At 33.8% G+C, this 16775-nt stretch overlaps 1 protein-coding gene across 3 annotated transcripts in view; it reads left to right on the top strand.

Annotated features, from left to right (window-relative positions):
* The window catches only part of LOC132199639 (autism susceptibility gene 2 protein homolog), a 121388-nt gene that overhangs the window by 25250 nt on the left and 79363 nt on the right, over positions 1-16775 (top strand). The window lies entirely within an intron of this gene.

Here is a 16775-nt window from a genome sequence, read left to right as displayed (position 1 = left end):
ACCCTTCCTCTTGAGGCAATCTGCTCCGAAATCCACCCTTGTCAACTGCAAATACGAGCTCGGATAAAGAGCATTATTTGGCCAGGTTGCACGCAGGGGTTGAATGGGCCAATTGAAGCGCGCCGTAGAAAAGAGACACACGAGGCAGCCGTAGAAATTCCAGCGAATTCCTCTCCGCTGATACTGTCTCTCGCCACGAATTGCCAAATCATGGTAAAAAATATTTTATATTCCGGAACGCGGATTTGACTTTTCAAAGCTTTATATAAATTTTAGTCTGACTGCAGATTTTATCTCCAGCAGAGGGTCTTCCCGCCTGTCAGCAGATAATTCTGGTCAAATTCCAAAAGGGAATTGCGTTTCAACCGAATATAATGTCAATTTTTTTTAACATCGATTGAAATGTGCCGACAACCATTGTTTCATGTAAATAAAATTAATTTCAAGGGCCTTCAATTAAGTGAATTGAGTCACTGATTAGATTACTCCTTCAAGTAGGGCCGTGCAAATGTGCAATTAATTATTATCTTGAAAGGCTATTGCGACACATTTTACATTGGAATAATCAAAAAGTGATTTGTTCTGAGTGAGTGCAACCGACACTTGAATTTTGAAGTGGCATGTGTTTCACCAGCTAATCCGGTTTTATTAAAAATTTGCTTAGTACTGGAACTGTCACATTTTTTACTATTATAGTTTTTTACAACAAAACTAAATAAACATAAATAAAGCAGAAAAATGCGATATTTTTTCTTCAAATTCTATACAAAGAAATATTTAAAATGTAAGTTTTCTTTTTGTATTTTTAAAATGTTATTCTTATTGTTTAATATGTTTATATAGTTTATGAAATTCATTTTTATTTAATTTTATTAAATTCTTTTTGCTATTTAAATTTTTAAATTATATAATAACTGTTAACGATCAGATTAACCATGTGTTATGCTATCTTTGCAGAAGATCATCTCGGTGGGTAGTCTTCAAATCCTTCAAATGAAATTTTAAGAATATAACAGAATTTAAAAACGTTTGATAAATTGAATCAAAAATCAAACTACATTTTTAAATCTTTATAATTTAAACATAAATTCACTGAAATTCGCTATGGGAATAACCATTCGCGAAAGGTGAAAAACAAAAACAATAGCTTATTCAGACAATTTTAAACTGCTCTTTAATCTGAGGTATAGGTTAATCTAATTAAGATACTAAACTTTCCTACCCATCTTATAGAGCAGATATTTATCAATATAAGCTTATGTATGAATTTCTACATCAAATTAATATAAAAACTTATGCAGCATGTTAAATTTTATCAGCCTCAATCTAATTAAATTGTCAATCCGCAGAAGTTCGTGTCGTGGTCGAAGATTTAAGCCATTATTGCGTTAAACGCGGATCTAATTTGGGCGAACACGCGTCGATAAGATCGCAACGATTCTTTTTATTCCGGCCACGAAAAGAGAATGAAAACGATAAATCATCCATCGCCGCTGCTGGTTGGGTTCTTTAATGCACCTGCTTTTGCTTTTGCAACACCTGACCACAGAGAGAAGCCACAAGGCGTGAAGCCAAGGGTGTTGTCCATTGACCTCTTCCACTTAATTTCATCCGGCCACTTTTCCACCGGGGCAAAACTTTTAAAATCGGATTTGCAGATTGTAATTTTCAATTTCGATACAAGTGGCGTGACATTTTTTGCCCTCCATATAATATAAGCTTAATAAAAATCTAAAAAACGGGGTGGTCTGGCCGTAAATCAAATTTAGCCTCTGGTGGCCCGTCGGCTGCTGGGCGGGCGATTTTTTTTTTTTTTTTAATTTAATGCTTACACGGGAATAAATCTGCTTACGTAAAACGCCCGTGGTGCTGCAACGGTTTCGCGTGTTTGAAAAGTGTAAAAATAATTTCGACACGTGTTTTTTTTTCTTCTTTCCGGATGGATGTTTTTTATAAAAAATTTCTCTCCTCCGTGTTAAGTCTGAATTTATTCTTCACCCTTTGAAAATTATTTATTAGTTTTGAACTTTTGACTTTCATATGATTAAATGGCGTTCGGCCGAGAGGAAAATAAAATTAAAGTTGGCTCGTTTCGCCAGCGGCTGGCACACGATATTAATGACTCGTCACACTGTCGTACTTACTCACTTCCAAATTACATCTCAAAGCAAGTCTCGTGCGGAACAAAAACCAGTCGAGAAATAAGAAGCATTAAATAATCCGGCAATTTATCTGCTAAGTGCTGGAAAAGGACGACAACGCTCGTTCATAAATAGCCGGCGATATTCTATTACAGTCGTGACACACTAAATAAAAAGCCGAAAGCAAGAAAATGGCTCGTCGGCATGCGATCTCTCTGTTAAATTTAAACCCACGGATTTTTATTGATCCGAGTAAGAAGCCTCCTATTTACATCAACGTTAGGTTTATCTCTAAAGCAGTGTTACTTTTCTAGATTTTACATTGGATGAAAATTTTTATGGGCTACGTAAAAATCTATACATTGAAGAGTTGAATAAGTTAAAATGTTGTATTTAAGGTCAATGCAATCATTTTTAAATTTAATTTTGACAAAAACTTGCTGTGATGAATGTTTTTTTTAACCCGGTAGGAATTGAAAAAAAAAAAACGAATTATTGAATCTAATTTTCGGAACCTTCAGTATTTGAGACTATTCAAAGTTATCAAATCATGTCTCTAAAAATGATATTCAATATCAAACAAGAAATTTATGAATATAAATATAATTTTTCTATAGTCTTATATTTTCCAGAGAAACATCATCTGAACTTTTAATTGCCTTAAGATATGACTGAAAACTTTGAAATTTCAAAGTTAATTTTTCCCTACTTTAATTTTCCAAAGTAATCTGGAAGTTCCCTTTTTACATTTTCTGCACAAAGTTCATTTGCGCAAATTGAGACCACCATAGTGTTGCGGTGCATCCAGTTTTTCTCACCCGGGGGCCTTTTTTTATTTTTTTTCTTCATCCCACTTGTTCCAGGATAAACGAGGTCTGTTATTTGGTTGGGGTTTTTCGCTTTTTTGCAGCAACGCCTGTGAATTTGTTGGGAATTAATTTGCCACAGCGCGCTTTTCTCTCTCCGGCTTCTTTTTTGCCCAGCTGCCGACAGATGGAATGAATTTCTCCCTTCGTGGTGAGCAGACTGCGGCGATCGAGTCGAGAGATTGCACCGCACACTGAATCATTCATTTGTGCCGCATTCGCAGCAGCCTTAACTGGTTCGACTCGCGGTTCGGACCTTTTTAGGAAGTAATGGATCGCACTCGATGTTTTTGCTCTTTCTGCGGTCGATTCCGATTTGGTCACGCGTTTTAATTTTTACTGCGTTGTACAAAGTTTAAAATTTATCTTTGGGTTTGCATATTGGATTTAAAAGTGAATTAATTGAACTAGGTTTAATTAAATGAATGATTATCAAAAGGAATTTATTTGAAATTATTTTTTAATATTGTGTTGAAGTAATAATTTAAAATTAATAAGTTTGGACACAGGTAAAATATGAAAATTTGATTTTTTCATGTTTGAAATTGCAGTTTGTAATCCACATGATTCTTTTTACTCAAATGTAGATTAATTTAAAATTTTTTAAGTAACCAAAATTCTTAAATGAAAAAGTTTTAATACACAAAGACGGTCACAGAGAAAAAGACAATATTAAACATGATAAAAAAAGACAGGATTGTTCCTCGTTAAATACATAATTTAAAAAAAAGCTTCCGACTAAGTCTGCACTCGTACTTTACAATCATAAAATAATACAAAATGTTGTTCTAATGAAATAACTTTTGGAATTAAAATAAATTGGGTATTTTTCTGAGCTAATTTTTTTTAACCATGGACATTGAAACCAAATAAATAATTATTTAAATGTAAATTAATATTACTGACAATAATTTACAGAATATTTTATGGATTATAGACTTGTATCAAAATTCTCTCTACACTTTTCCTGGTTTTCCCTGTTCCATCTTCTATAAAAATGCCTCTGCTTGTTTATGTCAGTTTCATATATTTTCAACCCTTTTCCATTTTACATGCAATAAAGCGTATGTATGTTGATGGAAAAGCGAAAACCGCTGTTAGGGCTTACAAACAACAGCTGACGTGTGTATGTTTACGTTAACAACCTTCATGGATGGATGACACGATCATTGTTGGTGGGTGTGTTTTGTGTCCTTTGAAGAGAAATCAATCCGACTTTAATGTCACCCGCTGGCATTTAAAACGTTATCAACCCACGCAGGCACCACTTCTTTTATAATGAAAGCCACCTTCGACGGCTGCCGACTAATAAAAAGGCAAAAAACATTTCCCTCTGTTTTTTTTCTGTACAAAGGGAAAAAATCAACCAAAGTTCAGCAGCAGTCGGCTTTCCCGAGAGCCAAAAGAAATTAACGAGCCTCTTTAACGATGCCCTCTTAAGGCTGCTCACTTATTTATATACACGAGCGAGAGAAAGAAGGAAAGAATTATACGAAGAGCGAAATGCTTTCCGGCCTCTTAGGAAGATATAAAACTACCGCGCTGTCATTCCCCTTACGTTTCTCTGTCTTCTGCAACCAGAGACAGAGAGAGAAATAAAGGAAATCCATCCGTATCTAGAGAAATGAAATGTTTGTTGACGTTCCTTTGAAGATTCCCTGTGATCTAACTAAGTCCTTGTATGCAGGCAAGTACGTGCAGAGTGCACAAAGAGAGAATCAAAAGCGGCTGTAAGGGGATTGAGAGATGCCCTTATAAATATGAGCGACCAACCGAGCGTGCTGCAGCTTTTTTATTGGGGCGGACTGACGGCTCTGGGAAAGGAAAATTCGAGCGGTGCGTGATTGAAGGCGAAATAAATAAATCACACGGGATGAGTGCTTTCCGGGATTGTCTCCGGAAATGGATTTTTGAAACACTTTTCTTGTACGCATTTAACTTTCTTCTTCTGGCTATTCCGGGAGGATTTGGAAAATCACTCCGGTTGCGGAAACAGCCTGAGGGCGAACGGGAAATAATAAACACAATCACGCGTTTCAGCTCGTCAGTAGTATTGATTAAATGCCACAAATGTCAGACGCACGCATTTTGAAACAAAAAATTAATATTCTGACATTTAGAAATTATTGAATTAACAAGGAAACACAACATGCAAATGCATCGCTGAATTGTATTTATGTAATTGATCTTACAAATGGGCTATGTTACTAAAATTATTAGGTAGTCTATAATTTTTGACAGAAATAAATTGTTAAAGTAAATTTTCTATAATTTAAGACAAGAAAATAGTAAAAATAAAAACTGATGAAAAACAATTTTTTTTATTAAAATAAAAATAAGGTTCTGTAAAAATGTTTAACCAAATAATTTCTTATTGCTGTATAAAATAAAAATTATAAAATACATTAATTTAAGATAAAATTCAGTTTTATATACTTTAAATTAAGGACGTTGGTGCATATTCAAGAAAAAACGAGAAAAATGGTGAATTAAAAATCAGGAGAAGACGGAAAACAGGGAAGAGATTGAACTATAGTAATAATTATTCTTGAATAAATAATTCATTTTAAAATGTTCTAATTTGATAGTAAAAATTTCTCTAACAAAAGAGGAGACCAATCTTTCTTGTAATTTTTTCGCCACAGTATAATTATGCATTCAACTATTTAAATAAATTTTAAATAATGCAACAAAACACTGGTTTCCAATACTTTTTAGACAATTTTATGCCTTGAAATTCTTGCGAATCTTTTCAAAATGTTATTATTTCCATGCATGCCTCTCAGCAGCACAAGTTGCAAACAAGTCAAATTTAGAAAAAAGTGTGGTTGAAAAAGTTATCCGACGCTAATTCATATTTATTTCAAAGTGATGAATTTGAACACAAAGGAGGCGCGCGCAGGTATAAAGAAAGAAAAAGTCAAGAGCAAAAAATTACACACGCCGCTAGTAATTATCTTATCAGTGTTGCCGCAGAAAAAAAATTTAAAGAGAGGAGTGAATTAATCCGTGAGAGGAAGAAGAAGGCGCTGTGATTATTTTAACACGTCTGCTCGTTTCGGGCGAGATTTTCTGTTGAAATTTATGGACGTCTTGTGGTACCAGGGGAGCATAAAAGCGTTTCCGTGTTTCGCCCGCTTATGCTGCTCCATTAATGGAACAGTCATTACCGCGGGTAATAATAGTAATTATAATTTGCCTTCTTTTAAAATACGCCGCTGGTAATGTGTTTGGTGCAAAAAATCTTCTCATTTCAACTCGGCAAGAGAATAAAACGCCAGAGCAAAATTAGCTCAATAATTTTCCGTTTGTTCCATTTCTTTCCGAGAGCAAAAACTTGTGCTGGAAAGAGCATTAGCGAGTCCTTTTCGTTGCGGGCAAAGTGCCAAGTTGGCGCTTGAGAATCCAAGCGGCGTGTAATTCATCGCAAGCAAATATAAATAATCGGCGTGGCCGGCAGCATCCATCACCACTTGCACACGCGGCTGATTAATTGATTTAATTAATACCTGCGCTGTTTGCGAACAATATTTATTTATCAGTCCGGCATATATACGTGCGCTTTCCCAGGTATGTTTGTGATTGATGTGCCGGTCGGTCGGAACTGCTCTCACCGGCAAATTATAAATATTTGCTCGCCAGATCAGCCTTCGCTCGCCAATCGGATCGGCCAACTGATGCATCTAATGCACTTAATTAGAGACAGAGAGTAAATCGCATAATATATGCAACGGTTATTTTTACTTCATATCATTTTTTTCAAATTAAACTGGAAATTTACATTATAATATCAGAGAATTTAAAACTTTTAAACACGACAAGGTAAATTTTTGGATAATACTGAATTAATTTTTTACATTGGGCATTGTCGCATTGTATTCCAGTAATTAAAGTCAAAGATTTGCTCAGATAGCTTTAGAAAAATTGGTATAAACCAAGTTTTTCATATCTTTAGAATTTATTTCCATTTTGAAAAGAAACTAACGAGAAGTTTAAAAGGAACCATTGAGCATTTCGTTTAACATGTTTAAAAAATATTATAATTAAAAAAAAACGATTCTTTTTAAATAATATCTTCAGCGGTAAATGCTGACTTTTATATATAAAAAAGTGTTTTGAAGTGAAAATTTGATCCCGTTCTTTGGCAGGGCTTTCATGGCTTTGTTTAAAAGCAAGAATCATCATAACAAACTTTTGTAAAAGCTTCTGGGATGACTTGCTACAATTTTGGGTTGGGGCCAATTTACCCTTAAATTATTGATGACGGTTAATGTGATTTTGGATATTTTTTTATTCACTCTCAATATTGTGAGAATGAAAAACTTCATTGTACGACTTAATATAAAAAATTTCTAGTTCAGGAACAAAATTAATTGTTTTTTCTTTCTAATGTCTTCAAGGTTTTTTTTTACGAAGGAGAAACATTTCCATTATACAAACTAAAGAGACAAAATTGGAGAAAAAATGGAATCAAATTAAATACAATTATATTATTCTAAATTTGCTAAACTAGATTCTACTTAACAAAAACAACTCCCTCATTTACATGAAAGATTATTCTTCAGGATAAAAATAGATTTGATGTTTATTTTTGCAGTGATATTTCAGCGAAATTTAATTAAAAAGTCTAGCGTAATCTCATCTTTGGGCATAGAAGCGCAGCATTAATTCGCCATTGTTTGCAAACACAAAAAAACAAGCAGTCTAGCCATCGTTGCAAAAAAGCAGCACTTTGCTAGATATAATCTGTGCCATAAATCCACTCCGCAAAGGGTGCAACTTATTCGGCCGACAGTCATTAAGATCCGCCAACGCCGATTTCAATTAGCATACATGAATGTTTGCGTGGAAAAATGAGCGAGAAGAGCAGCAGCTTCTGTTCTCTGCGGGGCCCATCCATTAATTATCCACTTCCTCTCTAAATATCGAGCTTGTTCCTCTTGCACCGCAGAATTAATTTGAATAATTTGCATGATGTATCTGCCTAGTACATAGTTGAACAAGACGTAGCTAATTCACGGCAGCTGATAACAAGATGTACACACACTAGAAGCACATGAGAGGAGCTGAAATAATTACACGGTGTCTAACGTACTTGGCAGCACAAAGTTGGCCGTGCAAACTTCAGAGTTGTTTTCAGCACAAACTTTGCTCGCGAGTGCCACGCACGCGTTTTGCAGCAAAATTGAGTGTTTTCTCAACAACTTTTCAACAGAGGTTGAGTGAATCGAATTAGATAAGTTTTCAAACAAATATCAATTTGTAGAGGAAGAAAGAGGCAGTGAAAATAAACGTCTCTAAAAAAATGATAAAAGTAAGGACTGGCATTTTGTAAATTATAAGCCAATGGTTTGTAATTTATAAGTTAAAGTCAGTTACATTTAATTAACAAATATTACTATTTTTTTTTTTTAAAAATTACTGTTTAAAACAGCATTTTTTTTAGTTTTATTAAAAATATTTTAGAATATAATTTGGTGATTTTTTTTATTATTTTTAAGCATAGCAATTATCGTAATTTTAACAATTTTGCTTACTTTTGATTTACAAAGCAAATTCAGAAAATAATTTAACTTTTATATTACGTAAGAAGGTGTTATTATGAAATAGATTAATCTTAAAATAAATTATGTATCCCCATAGAAAGGAATGTCCAGTTCATTCATAAATTTGAATTCATGCATCACATTAATGAAACACAGAAATTTATCATGGCTGGAAACGCTTTTTAAATCAGCGCTCGGCAACAATCAAAAGTTGCTCCAATATAAATAATTGTAAGCTATAATAATTAATAATTATAATATTTATAGTAAAACTATGCTCCTTGTAAGACAGAGCAATTAACATTTTGAATTTGTAAAGAAACCGAAATTTAAAAGAAAAATCAGTAGTTTATAAAAATAAATATTCAAAATAATACTCATTACCCTTTTGAGCCTCTTCCTCACTAACAATACGTTCCTATTCACTTCCCTCTCAACCAGGCAAATCTGTCTGCCGGCAAATTAGCTCGAGTGTCAGTTGCACCGGCCGTGCCTAATAAGCAAACAAAAATTTATCAGCAGGCTGATAATTGCTCGGCCGACAATGAAGGCCTTTGTGCCTCTCCCGGGGGAATCAATAGGCTGAAAAAGTTTGTTAGTCGCGCAAACATACACAAACTGACTAACTAAGTTACACGCACAAAGTGCGAGTGTCTGTCGCAGCAGCACCCGAAACAATGCGAGCGGCGTGAAAGGGTTGGCGGCCCCGGAATTATTTATCCAGCATCATTATTACACACAATAATGCCCTTCAAGTTAATTACGCTCTTGTGCAGGCGTTTCACGCGCGATATAAATTAAATTGTTGTGTTGCCACTGTACGTACATTACAGAGAAGAGACAGACTAAGCAGTGGTAATTTATTTAATTGAATTGTCGGCGCGCGCGCGAGCAGAGCCTTTTTGTGTTGGAGTGGAACGGAGAGGGCGAGATAACGAGAAGAGGTCTGTCTGTCTTGCTTTACATTGCTTTTGGGGTGATTCAAACAAATAAATAAATTGCGTGGGAGAGATTTCTCAATGTGGATGTTGCAAACTGTGGAAATGTCAACATTAAAAATTTATTTGATTGCTAATTTTTCTACATTTTATTTCAAGATGAACATTTATTTTTCAAATTTAACTGTAAACGGACCCAATTCGAAAAAAAAAAACAATTATCGGAATGAATATTATCATAATGGATTTATAAAAAAATTGCATCTTCAATCTTTTTAGACAGTAAATTTGTCAAAAATTACATATTCAAACTTGATCAAGGGAGGATCGCAGAAAGTTTAGTTGTCCAATTATAAGATCATTGTATATGAACAACTAATTTATTTAATAAAATAAAATTTTTATAATTTTTAATTATGCAACGCAATTTACCGCAATGGTGATACTGAAAATTAAATAAATACATTTAAATAAGCAAAAATATTTCAAATAAAATTGTTTAACAATAAATTGATTAATACAATTATATATTCAATTGCATTTAAAGAAAAATAATATAGTTAACAAATTTAAGTTTTATTTAATAATTTTAATGCAATTTGTGTTGTGACATTTAATTTAAAATAGGAAAGAAGCACCGCCTTTGTCTATTTCTCATGTCAGTCGTGGTCTCGCCCTAGAAGAAAAACGGTCGGAAACAATGGAGGGCCCGATTTATGGGATGCACGCACCGTTAATTGGCTGTTGAAGTGGCGCAAAAAGCGCAGAACAAAGGGCGGGTTGCTCGGTCGAAATGAAACCTCAAAGCAAATTTATATATTAGACGCGCAATGTGCCGTTTAACGAGAGGGGCACCGATTTTCTTTCATGTTTATTGTGGATCGGCACGCTGTGAAGAAAGAGAGTTTTGTGTGCGCTGGAATTACTGCTTTTCGTGCAACAAGCATATTTATATTTATATATTTGTCGGGTAAATATTATCTCGCGGGCGAACGCGAGAGAAGCGTATCTTCTTCTTTATCGTGCGCAGTGCAGTCCCCCCGTACATAAGTAGTTCAAACAATCCTGCTCAAACACCAGCAGATAAAAAGCCATTCACACGTTTGCACCAAATCAACCACTCGCGATTGATTGCCGACATGAGTTCTCGGCTCTGTTCTCTCCACAAATATTTGCTTGTTTTTCTCTCGCTGATCTAATTTCGATCTCCAGACGAAAAGATAGAGAGAGAGATTTTCAGGAACCCTTTGGCGACAAATTGGCCTTCCTCCACTTCCTCCAGAGAGCTTTTCCGCTCCGGCTTGCGACGAAATTCGAGGAGGAAAATGTTTGCAAAAGATAAATATAGCAAAATAAAAGTCGCAGAATTTCGCTTCAGACTTTTCGTCGTAAAAAAAATGTGAGGCAAGATATTTCCATGACAACATTCAAAACGTGGAAAAAGAATTTTTAGAGTTTAATGGAATTTTCTTTTATCAACAACTGTAAATTTCAAGAGCTACAATACTCTGTAATGGTAAATAATGGAAATTTCATTTAAATATGGAAAAAAGTTTTTAGAGATTTTAAACTGCTATTTAAAAATTATTTAATAATAAGAATTCTTATATAATTATTAAAACTGCAATGCTGTTAAATGATTTTATTTTTCATTAATAGACAGGAAAAAAGTACATTTCCCCCAATTAAAGGTTGCCTTTGCATGAAAACATTCCTCATTACAATTGTTTTTGAACAAATTTTCTAAATTGATAACATGGTACAATTTTATTTATGTGTTAATCAATTTTTAAACATAGATAATATTATTAACTGGACAAAGTGTGTGGATCAAGTTTTAACTTTTTCTTAAGAATACAATAGTTTAAACTATACATATTTTAATTCATTAAAATTAAAAAAAAAAAAATAACCCAAAAATATTTAAAATAAAAAAAAATTAGCACCATTGTCAAGCAATCTAAAAACAATATTTTTATTTTAAGCACAAACAATGTTTTAAATTACAATGTAAAGTTCGACAAAACTCTTGGAGTGAATTGAAAAACAAAACCAAACAGACTTTTCAACCTGTTAAACTGCTGTTAAAATTATTCATCATTCATCATTTCAAAACAAAAAGTCGTTATTTCAATCTAAAAATCCTCTTTCCGACGAAACACAATTTTTTCGAAAAACACGCTTCTCCAGCACAGACGAAACTTGTTTTTCCGTCATGACAATTTTCATCGCAACATCGCCGCTGGAAATAATATGCGAATTTTAATTGAGTCATCAAAGCGAATCCGGCGGGCGGCTCGCCAAAATCTGCGTGCAACTCGACGCGCACTATTTTTCCGCCGCCGGCAGTTAATTATCCAGCCACTGAATCGCGACCACCGCCGCTCTGCCTTCTCACAGCCTTGGGTGCGGAACAACCTTTTTGTTATCAACCGACGTCATCAATTCCGAAAAAAAAAAACGCAGCAGCGAGGGGAGTTTAAAAGGACACGTGTTCGGTTGTAATTTGCCTGGAGTAAAATAACATGGGTAATCCGAGCGACTTTAAAAATTATCTTATCAGAAGAACTTTGATTCTTTTTGATAATCATATTAATCAAAACAGAATGTTAAAAGTGATAAGCAAAAATTAAAAAAAAAAAACAATCTTAATAATTTTTGTTCATTAAATTTTTTTTTAGCTGAATCACAAATTTGGGTAAAATCATGGTTTAAGGTTTAATAATTATGTATTATGTAGTACGAATGAAGTTAAAATTGTAAATATTAAAAATTATAAAATTAATTTCAAAATTAATACTTTTTTCTGATAACGTTTTACACCAAAAATTTACTCAAAATTTAACAAATAAAAGACTTTAAATAAATGAATTCAAAGTGATGTATAGTAATTTAAAATTTCAACCTAAAAAGTTCTCACCGTTTTCCTGATTAGCATTTTCTTCTTCGGAAGTTTTGACAGCCTGTTAGTTGTGACAAATAGCCCGACTTATTTTGAAACAAAGTCGCGAATAAATCTAAAAATGCTTTTAATGAAACGTCCGCTGAATAAGTGACGCTCGTTAAAAGTCGCGACGGCATATTGCGAAAAGTTGATCTCATAATTGCTCTCAGCTGATTTATTGGCAGCTGCCGGCAATAATTTTATTGGCGCTCCACCTACCCATCCAACCACCCACGAAACCCGAGCGGCCAGTTGTAAATCATGCTATTTAGTTGCGCGAGTGTGCGCGGTGTTTACTCCCTCCTCGTATTGGCAAAGCTCACACTTTTTGCAACATTTTATTGATCATCGCTGCCGCTCTGACGTTTATTCAACGGGCATTACGCTGGCTAAGCGCATTAGACCGACTGAAATTTGATTATCGAAAGGATAACTCAAAGCTGCATGAAAATGAGGGTCATTTGAAATAACACCAGACACAATTCCAAATATTTCCCCCTTTGAAGTGAAATTCATAGAAGTATGCTGCGAGGGTTTAGATGAAAAATATTTTAAATGGAAATTATTTCAATTCAGAATGCGCGGGTAATTTTATCCAAAATTTAAAATATTTTATTTTATAGAATACTACTTTAGTAACTTTATCGTAAGAGAAATTCACACTAAAATATCATCTTTGTAATGTTTTTTTTTTTAATTTGACGTTACAAAAGATACTTCATGGATTGTGGAATTAGTTTAATTATTAAATTTTACAAATTTTAAATTTTCAAATAAATAATATGAATTAAAAATATCAAAAGTATATTTTTATGTGTATTTAATATAAAATCATGATTTATAATTCTTTAAGTTTTTGTAATACTAAACAATTATGTATAGATGATAACATCTCTAGAGAGAAGATCAAAGATTAATTGAATATCAATAGTACACTCTTGTAATTTTATTATTTTTTAATAAGCTCATATAAATTGCAGTGAATCAGTGCCTTGAAAAAATCTCTACACGAAGAACAATTGAAAAATCTCTGCTTTTCAAAACATCGCCTGTGGCTAAATTTGTGCCGAGTTCCGATTTTTCCCGAGGCCCCCGCACCACCGTACAATGTCCAATTATCATTCTGTGTATTTACATTCGGCGAGGAGCCTTTTTGTTTTTTATCGATCCCCATCAGGTGCAGCACGCAGCAGGAAAAACAAGCTCCGGAGATTCGCGCTTTTGCTGCCCTGGCGGCCGCGCAATGAATTAGTAATGCTGCGCTTGATAAAAAGTCAGCGTCGGCTTTTCATTTTCCGCTTATTTTATTCGCAACAACGCGCCCTCGTGCGCGATTTATTATTTCGCATCCCTCTCTTTTGTATTCGTCGGTGGCAATTTATACCTTGTGGCTGTTGAGCCCATTATGCATTCAGAGTTACACATGCCGCGCACGGTGATGCAAAAATGACATACACCGCGGGCTAAGCCTTTCGCCACGAGGCTTATCATTTGCAAATGAATGCAAAATGTTGTTTTGTCCACAGGAAAACATTGGAGTTTTTACAACGCGTTTTTTTTCTCTTATCAAATTACACTAAAAAAAATGAATTGAAATTGGGCTAATATTCTTTGTTAAAAATAGACTAAACAAATATTAAATATTACGGTTTATCAATTTTCGTAATTAATTTGAGAACCTTCCTCATTAGTTATTAATTTAACTAGAGGAAATTAAGAGCGAAAAAGAAAACAAATTTTCATTTTTATTCTCCAAATTGCATTCTTATAATCCGGAAAAAAATCAGTAAATTTATTCTTTACTACTCCTTTGTAAATTGTATATTGTTGCTTTGTTCATCTTTTTTATTATAATATTCGTTGGAGCGCCAAAATATTATTTGCCTGCCGCCGATGCCGCCGCAGCGGAAGCGAAATCAATAAAAGCCGCAAATCCACAGGGCATCGTTGTGTGCATCGGCCCGGCAGCTTTTCCCCAATCGCGCCGCAATCAGCGTGATTTACCCGCCAATAATCGTAATAATAAACCTGCGATATCTTTCTCTCGCGCGGCGTATTCCGACCGACGATAACAATCGCTGCTTTTCATTCTCTTCGCGGTCGTTACGCAAAAATTCTTTCTTCCTTTCGTCGGCCGCTGATTTATTATAATAACGCGCGCTCTCGGAATAATGCAGCAGATTGGAACGAGTCTCTGGAGAGCGAATGTTTTTGGCTGATTGTTACGCGATTATACGACTGCGCCAAAGTGGATCCTTGTTTTGCGAAAACATGGCAGCCGAGAGCTCTTCACCTCGAGTGTCGCGATTCGGCGTTTCGGATGATAATTTCAGTGCTGATGCATTATTTACTCAAGTGCTTCCAACATATTTTTTGTTGAGATTCTTTTATACTTGCTGCGTTTAAATATAAAAAACATACAAATTAAATATTTAAAAAAAGTTAATTATTAATATTTTACATTTTTTATTAAATAACATACTTATTAAAAATTTTATAAATAAATATAATTAAATATTTGATTTATTTTAATTTTTTGTGTTTTTTTAATTTTACAATTTGTTAAAATTTAATAAACATCGAGGGGCTTATCTAATCTAGTGGTGAAGAGATACAAATATTTTATAAATTAAAATGATTAAAATAATGTGAAATAATAAATTAAAAATAATATTGTTAAATACATGTTTAAGCTGGAGATAGAGCTCTCATTGAATATTATGAAATGTAGTATTATGTTGTTTTTATCTTGCAATGCCGCAGAAATTGAATGATGAAATATAAAATTATTTTTATTTTTAAAATTTATAAAAATAGGATTTTAATTTTTTCATGTCGGAAGGAGACATTTCTAAACTTGTGATCAACTAGATAAATTCAATTCCTCTTGCAAGTAGAAAGTATTCAAAATTTCAATAGAAACTTCAATTACATGTTCATTACGTTATGTACTTATATTTCAATTTGAAATTTTTTTGTATCAGAACTTGGGATATCTGGAACTATTTGGAATAATTGATTGATTGTTGTGGTTTTTCTTTATTCTCTACAAATCCACTCAAACAAGGACGTAATAAATATAAATTTCAAAATAATTTTACGAAAGCAGTGCACTTGATAAAAAAATTATATATTTGAGAAAAAAAATTAAATTAAAAATCTACATAATGAAAGATTGTTTTACAAAAATTTAATTGACCAGGACTTCAAATAAAATCTTAAAGTTGTTAAAAAAAGCAGTGCAATTTTGCGCATTTCACCCCACAATGGAAATCCAGCTAAACTGTGCACTGCGCACGTCTCGTTTATTTTGATTACCGCCAAAATGGTCCAAATAAATTTAAAGATTCAAGTTAAATGCAGCGTGAAAATCTACTCGTTCTTTCGCCCTTTTATTTGGTATCATTTCAAGTGGGGAAAAAAACTTTATAGGACGTTTTATAGTTTTGTTTGGAGTTAATAATTTAGAGAGGACATTCTGCTTTTTGCGCCTGTGCATGTCGGTTTTGGTTTTATGGCGAGGCATAAAGTAGTGCAGGCAGGTCTATGCTGGCTCGGCTATTAAGCCTGCTAATGCGCGCCCGCTGCTGCAACATTGTTCCGAGCAGCCGTTAAGAGCGCCGCGGCAATTCCAACTCATGATTATTGCCCGAGTGAGTGTGTGCATTCAATTAACCCGAGATTACGTGCGTTGCTTTTAATTGCGCGCGTCGAGTTGACGCCGCCGAAACCGGTTGCCGTTCTCACCGAAATTTAGTTCTCACACTTCTATTGGAAATCAATACGCTGTTGACGCCGAAAGCCACCGGCTTTGCTTTTATTTTATAGTTTTCACTTTTAAATGAAAAAAAATTATTTTTAATTGTGTTGAGCTTCTGGGAAATTGCAAGACCAAGCTAAAAATTTTCATTATGAAGTTTCAACTGCGTTTCAATATTGTTTGAAAAATAAAAGATGATAATTTTATTGTCTCTTTTTAGTATGTGTGTGGAATTAAAAGCAATTTTTTTAAACCAGGGAAGTTCTATAAATTATATTAATTAACAGAGTTATGAAAACGGTTTAGTTGCTTCTATTGTTTTCAAGCAAAAAGTGAATGCCATTTTCACAGAAAATTATTCAACATTTTTAATTTCAAAGAATTTAATATTTAACACAAGAAACAAACAAATTGCTCACGGGTACAAAATTGAACCACATTTTAAGGGAGAAAATAAAGCACAAAAACACTGTAACTTGACGATAAGAGTGTAAGAAAGCAGACAATCAGCTAAGGAAAAACGCCTACTTAAAGCCATAGTGATAAGAAAAACCACCTTAATAATGATATCAAGCAGCCG

The sequence above is a fragment of the Neocloeon triangulifer genome, unplaced genomic scaffold, assembly GCF_031216515.1.
Source record: "Neocloeon triangulifer isolate White Clay Creek 2 clone unplaced genomic scaffold, ASM3121651v1 ptg000014l, whole genome shotgun sequence".
NCBI lineage: Eukaryota > Metazoa > Arthropoda > Insecta > Ephemeroptera > Baetidae > Neocloeon > Neocloeon triangulifer.
Note: the sequence above shows the minus strand (reverse complement) of the source record. Positions and strands in the feature narration are given on the sequence as shown.